This window comes from Propithecus coquereli, unplaced genomic scaffold, assembly GCF_000956105.1.
Source record: "Propithecus coquereli isolate 6110/MARCELLA unplaced genomic scaffold, Pcoq_1.0 Scaffold44, whole genome shotgun sequence".
NCBI lineage: Eukaryota > Metazoa > Chordata > Mammalia > Primates > Indriidae > Propithecus > Propithecus coquereli.
Window position 1 is genome coordinate 5,228,929 of NW_012150174.1, and position 9,416 is coordinate 5,238,344.

General features: G+C 33.1%; 1 protein-coding gene across 1 annotated transcript in view; it reads right to left on the reverse strand.

Moving 5' to 3' along the window:
* Positions 1–9,416, reverse strand: part of PDE3B (phosphodiesterase 3B, cGMP-inhibited) — a 162,369-nt gene that overhangs the window by 122,407 nt on the left and 30,546 nt on the right. The gene's annotated exons all lie outside the window — the stretch shown is intronic.

The following is a 9,416-nucleotide window of genomic DNA, read 5'->3' on the forward strand; positions in this document are numbered from 1 at the left end:
ACTTTAGGCTAATAAATTTGACCATGTGATTGATAGGAATATATCTCTAACTAAAAATTACCAAAGCTCATAAAGAAAAAACTAAAAATCCATTAAAGAATTTAAATCTGTTATTAAAAGCCTTCCCATAAACCTCCACCTCACTCTCTCCACCCCTGCTGCACTCTTCCATCCCTAGCCAAGATAACTACCAGTGAACTCTTCCAACACAAGTAAGTTTCACTAAGAACAGCAATTCTCAGGTATTCTCTGTCTTGAGAATACTAAAGCTATGCACTGATCCTTGCAGAATGAGAAAGAATGGGAAGTGTGGGATCTTGGGGTTATTTATCTAGCAGGTGTTCATGAAACAGGTCTTTAAACTTTGGTTTATAAGACTTTTCAATGCTCTTTATATGACTAAGATATAAATCCAATTTGGAGCTAGGATTAGGAATAAATCTAAAAGATAAAAATTATGGCGTACTCCAAATTGTTTCACTCTCCTCTTTTAACTAAGGCTATAAATAAGCCAAGTTCATTACACTTGGCTCATTCTTTGCTTAGAATAAATTCTCCCTCAAAAGACCCCTTAAAATAAGTTCTAATATGTCTAACCCACTATTTCAGTAAGTACAGAAAACATGTCATATCTGAGGCTCAAGTTCTCCCTGTATCCAAAAAAAAATACTTACATATTTATATATATATTTATAATAGGACTTCACTAATGCCTCAGTCCATTTTATGTTGTTATAAAGGAATATCTGAGGCTGGGTAATTTATAAAGAAAAAAAGGTTTATTTGGCTTATGATTTTGATGACTAGAAAATTCTAGATTGGGCATTTGCATCTGGTGAGGGCCTCAGGCTGCTTCCACTCATGGGAAAAGGTGAAGGGAAAGCAAAGGGAAGCCAGAGTGCAGAGATCACATGGCAAAAGAGGAATCAAGAGAGAAGGGAGAATGCTGGCTTTTTTTAACAACCAGCTCTTGCAGGAACTAACAGAAGGAAAACTCGCTCACCCCAAGGGAGATCATTAATCTCATGACCAATCAGTCCCCAAAACTCAAACACCTCCCATTAGGCCTCACCTCCAACACTGAGGACCGAATTTCAACTTGACGTTTAGGGAGGACAAACATCCAAACCACAGCAACCAAGAGGATTAAATAAAATAGCCTACTCTTATCTTCCAAGAGATGGTTCTCAGTAGGTATACTTTTCTAATCTACTTAAATGAGTGCTCTTAACCAAACCAGCTCTCCCTAGTCCCTCGTCTTGTATGTTACTGTATTATACCCAAATACTACTTATATTTTGCCCAAAGAGTAAGGAAGGAGTGTTTAACTCTAGCTAAATTACTTGCTCCTCCTCATCTCAAACACCATATATATTTAAAAAAACAAAAACAAAAACAAAAAAAACTTGTCCCACACTCTCAGTAAAATATCAAGGAAAAAGTCTAAAGAATTAATAGGAGGGAAAGGGTAGTGTGAACATTACCTCCTCTACTGCTTTCAAAACACATTTTTACAACTTGATGTTTCACTAACAAGAAGTCAGGAATCAAGCCTGATTTATTCCCAGGGCCTATAAAATTCATATTTATTTCTTTTGTTATACTTCCAAATTCCCAATAAAAACCTTCTTGCATATTTTGTTTCCTAAAAGCTACGCTGTTAATACTAGCCACATATTTTCCATACTTCTCTTTGCTTGTAGCATTAGGCTTCACAGACTCAGTAAGAAATGATTCCCAAGGTTATATGTGAAAGATAGGTCCCTGCCTGTCTTTCTGCCCTTCTCTCCTTTATTACTCTTCCACCCAATCGCCATGCTTTAGCAATACTCATCTTTTTAAGTATTCAAATATGCCAAGCTCCTGAGATCTAATATGCAGTTGCATTCTTGTTCCCACCAACTGGAAAATCCATCCCCATATCTTCACAAGACTGACTCCTCATCATTCAGGTCTCTGCTCAAATGTCATCTTCTCACAAGGTCCTTCTATAACCACACAATCTAAAGTAATCCTTCCAGGCTCAGTCTATCCTATCATCCTGTTTTTTCCTCAGCATTTATGACTATCGAAGTTATCTTCTTCTTTTAGGTGTTGTCTTGTCCAATCTCCTCTCCCCAGTATCTCCCCCAACAATAAAATCTCAGTTTTAGATTTTGACTGTCTTGTTCACTATTATATCCCCAATACCTGGTATACAGCAGGTACTCAATATTTGCTAGGTGACTGAATAAGGGGGAAATCAATCTTGCCATATGTTTGAAATATATTCTAATATGGCACGTGCCAAAATGCCAAAGTATAAAATAATATGCAAACTGCAACTATGTTTTTAACACTCATTTTAAAATGTATTAAGGTAGCCAAAAACTCTAAAAATGAATTGCTCCATCTAAATGTTTATTACATACACCTAATGAATTGACAATAAGTACAATTTTAAAAATTCAACTACATATATGACCTAAATAAAATTTATAATACCACATTTTTGTTTCTTTGAAAGTGGCATATCTCCAGTATTTAAAAATACATTATATTGCTTATTAACACATACATTCAAATAGCTACAGTCAGATGTGGAAGAAATTTCACTTTGAATATGACTATGATGATGATATGCAAACATTTATTGAGTAGTTACTATGCACCAGCACTTTAAATACACTAGCTCATTTAATCCTTACACCACCAATAAAAGTTGTATAATTATCATTGTCATTTTACAAATGAAAAAAACTGGGGAACACAGAGCTTGAGTAATTTACCCAAGGTTATCCAGTAAATTGCAAATTTTAGTCTATCTTCTTAAATGAATAATAGGTGCTAAGAAAACATAAATGGACTTAAAGATAAATCCATTTATTTAACCTTTTTAGTTTCAGATACTATATAATATACCCTAAGTAATGCAATAGTTTTATTTTTCCATCTTCATTCAACTTAACGTTTTTAAAATTCTATTTACACAAGCCTGAGCCTAAATCAGTGTACAAATTCAACTTGCACCGCCACCATCAAAGGGAAAGAAGGGGAGGGAAAGGAAAGAGGGAGAAAGAAAAGTTGATTATTGGGTTATTGCTAGCAAATATGACAAACTGTTTCCAGGACAATATCCAATGCCCTGGAGTGCCTGATTCAGCACTTTTTCATCTGTTTACACTCACTCCAATAGTCTAACAACATGGTCACTGCATCCTGTTTTGTTCAGCAGGTAAATGAACATACACAAAACAGTATTTAACCTTTTGTTGGCTTTAACAGGCTCACATTAAAGATTTGAAGAGGAAGAACAGAAGATAACATCAATAAACTGTTATTAATAATCTCAGAAAGAAAGAATAGATGTTACAACCATGAATCAAAAACATAATATTAAAATGAGAACAGAGAATAAGAAAGCCCTCTGACAAATTAAAACTAGGGTAACAAAATTTTATAACTCAGTAGGAAGATAGGAAGATGAAGTGAAAGCCAACTAGAAAAATGAGACAAAAAGATTAAGAGATGGACTACGGGAGGGGAAAGGATTTTAAAAATCAGGCATTCTATCTAGGAGATAGAATGTCCAACTAATATGAAGCCCAGAAAGAAATAATTGAAAAAAAGGAAGACAGGAATTTACCAAAAACCAGGAAAGATTCCAAAAATTAAAAGATATGAATCTCCTAAATAAAAACATCCAAAAATGTCAGCACAAAGATTGAAAAAAGACACATCTCAAGGTACAGCATCACAAAATTTGTGAGCACCAGGGTTAACGGAAATTCTAAAAACTTCCAGAGAGAAATCAGAATGGCTTTTGACTTTTTAATATTATAGTAACACTGGATGCTAAAAAAAATAAGAAAAGTGGACTGCTTAGTTGATAAGTAAACATTACTTCCATAAACAAAGAGTATAAATATCAAAAATAGATTTTAAAATTGTGACATAATTATAGTAAAAGAATGAAAAAAGAGTGGAGGGAGGGATACTAAGAGAGCTAACTCAATTATCATAAGAGAATTGCTTAAGTCAAAAAATTAGTAGAAGAGCCATATTATTTTAAATTATGTAGTATTAAATAACCTTAAAAAACAAGGAAAAGAATTAGGAATGATTTCCTTTGGGGATGTGGATGGGAGAGTAGGGAGAACTAGAAAGAGGACTACTATTTTTCATCTTAAGTCTTAGTACTATTTGATTGTTGACTATATGCGTGTATTACTTTGAAAGAAATAAAAACAAAGTATAAAAATTGAACAGAAATTTTATGTTAAAAATATTCAAACTTTGAAACTACTTTGATTATCAGTTGTAAAATGATGATGTAAGTAATTGAAATCTAAAGATAATCACAATACAGATAATATTTACTACTCATTTTAGCCATCTTACTCAATAAAACTTAAGAAAATTTTAACAAGAAGAACAGTTAAAACTACTCATTCATACAAATGGAAAGGAGCTACAAATCCATTTATTTTTGCCACTACAATACACAAAATAAAATTTGTGAGGAAGATTAAGCTCCATATGTAAGAATGATTAAGGTCTCTGTTTCATGAAATTAATATTAAAATTAATTATTATCACCTGAGTACAATCAATGAACTGTATGGTCACAGAAATGTTATGCACATAATAAGCACTCAGATCAACCAAAATGACCAAAATCAATAATACAAGCAGCGCACCTAAAGCAAGGAGAAGTCAGTACAAATTGAAAATTTATCATAGATAATATACAAGTAGTAATTGATAGCTGACTAATATATGTTAACCACTTTTAGTTTCAGTTTCATAACTTTTCCAGCTGACCTTTTTTGCCCTTTCATTCTCTCAGGTTCCCACAAAATAACTCAACCATGATAAAATACAGAAAAGGAAAGCAATGACATCCAGATACATCTAGAATAGGAGATCTTGCCAGCAACAGCTTCCCACACCTACTGTCACTTGAAAGTTAGAAATAAGAACACCAAAAGAAAAAAGGGAAAACTTCATTTGGAGGAAAAACTGCATTTGAAATTTTAGTAATCTTTTTTTATTCAGCAAATGTTTTTAGAAATAATACCCTAAATATGGGGGAAACTTGTAGCCCTTTTCTATGCTAGTTTTTACAGCGTTATACTTTGATTTTAATCTTAAGCAAAGAATTAAAGTTGCCAGTTCATCAGTAATTTAACATTCAAATATTCCTTTCTAACTACTTATTTTTGACAGATTATCTTGATTTTTAAAATTTTTTTGTTTTACAGCATTATTATAATAAAATCAATCAACTTCCTCTTTTTCTATCTCAGAATTTTAAAACAACTTCTATAGCAAGTACCGCAATTCCATTAATATATTGAGCTTCCAAATATTTTATTATTCAGCACAAATAATTAACTACTAAGTCTATTCATACCTAGCTTTATCTAAAAACCCAAATAAAACTCTTAATTCTTATACTAATAACTAAACTTACTGAATATTACAGTCCACATGTTAACCAATTAAACCTATAGAACAGCAAATAAAGATCTACTATTACTAGCAAAACTAAAGAGAAGAAAAAATCCCAGCAGGCCAATACTTTAACTTTTAATGTGTTCATGACTAAAAATCATATCTATTCCCTTACACTGAACTTGAATCTCCATTGTTGGAGCTAACCATAATTATTAAAAGATTTTAAAAAGCATTAAATACAATATTTGTCAAGAAAATAATCCCATTGAGATAGGAATATCACAAGTATCAGAAGGATTAAATGATCTCTTGAAAAAGTTTCCAGCTCCAACATCCTGAGACTTTATTAACACAGAACATTTTTCAGCTAGAAAGGACTACCTTCTCTAACATTATCCTTTCATAGGTTTCACTAAACACTTTATGCTTTAAAAATGAGAAGCTGTTTCAAAGGGTGCCAGCCTTTCTAATTACGTTAATTGGAAATGAGACAAACTTATTGAGGATTTTATATGAAGCAAATAAAATATCATTGGCACAGTACAAATTTTAGTGATTAAACAACATTAAAACTTGCTGAAAACTCATAAAGGAGCCAAACATTCCCAATACATCTTCAAGAAAAAAAAAATGAAATAGCTATCGAACGAGAAGTCATTATAATTGTTAGAAAATCTGAATTCTTTGGTAATGATCAAATAAGGAACAGCTTTTCAAGTATTCTGTGTCATTTAACAGATGGAAAAGATGCTTCCACATGAGATAAAAGTTAAACTTTTTGTATTGTAAGAAGAGTTCCCTTAGGAGAATGATTGAACTTGGAAGAAAATAAGGTACTAGATTCTTCTTTAAAATCATCTTATATTTCCCTTGTATAAGGCTTTTTCCCTTCTCCTTGGACCTATCAGTAAAAGATGAATTGACTCCCTTAACCTATCATATACTGGAAACAGTCAAGGTTGGAAAGAAATATCTTAACTTTTACAAAGCCAAAGAATTTTTGCCAGAACTACGTGGATTTGGAAAAAGAGGAATCCCAGTAAATTCCAAGTAACCATTTGTTCCCACAGAAAAATAAAACTGATTTGTTCAGTTTGGGAATGGACGGACTTTTCATTTGACAGAGCCAACAGAATTATGAAGCTTAGCTACTTTAAGCCACAACCCTCACAAACAGCTAAGAAGCATTCATCAAGAGTGTGCTTCTTTGACCAACAGGAAGTATGTTTTCAAAAGAAGTTTTCTAAGTTTTCAAAAGAAAACTAGTATTTCTTAAGACCCCCATATGACCACCTGTTCAGTCATTTTCCTCCAGTTACCCTTATGCAGCAAAGGCTTTGAAGTAAGACAGAACTGGTTTTTAATACAGATCAGTAACCACCAGCTACCTAATAACGATGCTTAACTTCTCTAAGCTTCAGTTTCCTCAACTGTAAAAGAAGATAACCATACTCTGTTTTGATGAGTACTTCAGAAACTAAAAAAAGAGATGATCATACAGATTAAAAGTGGCAGAAACCAATCCTAACAGTTTTTTCAGTAAATAGTGAAAGAGAAAACACTTCCTTAGTCATTACATGAGACCAGCATAAGCCTAATACCAGTACCTGCCATGGACACAAGAAGGATAGAAAATTATGACACAGATGAAAATTTCTAAAATTAAAATAATAATTTAGTAAGGCAAACACAACAATACATAAAAAGAGAAATACACATAATCAAATAGGGTTTAATTGTATTCTAAAAATCGTATTCTATTCATTGTATTCTAAAAATACAATGTTAAGGCCGGGTGCGATGGCTCACGCCTGTAATCCTAGCTCTCCAGGAGGCCGAGGCGGGCGGATTGTTTGAGCTCAGGAGTTCGAGACCAGCCTGAGCAAGAGCGAGACCCCATCTCTACTAAAATTAGAAAGAAATTAATTGGACAACTAAAAATATATAGAAAAAATTAGCCAGGCATGGTGGCACATGCCTGTAGTCCCAGCTACTCGGGAGGCTGAGGCAGAAGGATCGCTTGAGCCCAGGAGTTTGAGGTTGCTGTGAGCTAGGATGACGCCACAGCACTCTAGCCCAGGCAACACAGTGAGACTCTGTCTCAAAAAAAAAAAAAATACAATGTTAATTCAGCGTTCAAAAATAAACCAAAGTAATAGCCAGGTGCAGTGGTGTGCACCTGTAGTCCCAGCTACTCAAGAGCTGAGGCAGAGGATCGCTGGAGCCCAGGAGTTCCAAGCTGTAGGGCACAATGATCGCACCTGTGAACAGGCACTGTACTCCAGGCTGGGCAACATAGCTAGACTTCATCTCTAAAAAAAATAAAAATAAAAATAAAAAACCAAACTAACTCACCCCATTAACAAAATAAAGGACAGAAATCCTAGGATTATCTCAATAGATGCAGAAAAAGTATTTGATAAAATTTAACACTCATTCACCGTTTAAAAAAAAAAAACTCTCAATAACCTACAAATAGAAGGGAACTTTTTAAATTTGATAAAAGTTACCTATTACCAATAATAATAATAATATACCACATACAAACCACCTATAGCTAACAACAATCTAAATGGTAAAATACTGAACACTTTCCCCCTGAGGTTAAAAAGAAAAGAAAATTGTCCACTACCATCACTTTTATTCAACATTACATAGGAGGTTCTAGACAGGAAAATAGGCAATAATATGGTGGGAAAGCATAAAGATCAAAAAGAAGTAAAACTGTCTTTACTCACAGATAACATGATTATATACACATAAAGAGGATCTACAAAGGAATCTACAAATAACCAGCTACAAAGAATAAGCAAATTTAGTAAGATTATTTGAAACAAGCCCAAGACTTTTCTATTATATTTCTATATACTAAATAACAAATGGAAAATGAAATTTATTAATCACCACTTATACAATAAGATAAGAAAATAAAAAGCAATGAATAAATCTTATATAAGATGGGTAAGACATCTACAACTGAAAACTAAAAAACGAGAAAAAAAATCTAAAGAGGCAAATAAATGGAAAACTATACCATGTTCACGGTTTGAAATACTCAATATTGTTATGATGTCAATTCTCCCCAAATTAATCTATGAATACAGTGCACACCAAACCAAAATTCTATTAAGTCATTTTAATAGAAATTGACAAGCTAAAAATTACATAAAAGTACAAAGATCCTAGATTAGCCAAGGCAATCTTTAAGAAAAACAAAGTTGAAGGACTTACACTACCAAATTTCAAGATTTACTGCACCTTTTCTATGTTTAGATATGTTTATATACACAAATACTTCTACTGTGTTACACTTGCCTACAGTAACAGGCTGTACAGGTTTGTAGCCTAGGAGCAATAGGCTATGCCATATAGCCTAAGTGTGTTGTAGTCTATGCCACTTAGGTTTGTGTAAGTACACTCTATGATGTTCACACACAGACAAAATCTAAAATGTATTTCTCAGAACATATCCCTGTCATTAAGCGGCACATGACTAACATAAAGAACTCCTCCAAACCAATAATTTTTAAAACCCAACAATCCAATTTTACAAGTAGCAAAAGACTTGAACTGACACTTCACATAAGATATGCAATGTCCAAAAGTACACAAAAAGGCATTCAATATCACAGGTACTATATAGCTAAAATAAAAAAGACTGTCAACACCAAATGTTGGTGAGGATGTAGAGCAACTGGAACTCTCATGCATTGGTGATGGGAGTGTAAACTGGTATAACCACTTTGAAAAGTATCTGTTGGTTTCTTATAAAGTTAAATACATATCTACTCCATGACTTAGCGATTTCACTCATAAGTATTTAACCAAGAGAAATGAAAACACATCTCCACAAAAACGACTTATACAAGACTTATACAAGAATGTTCAGAGTAGCCTAATTCATAAGCCAAAAACTGGAAACAACCTAAATATTCATCAACATAGAATGTATAAACAAATTGTGACAGAATAATAAT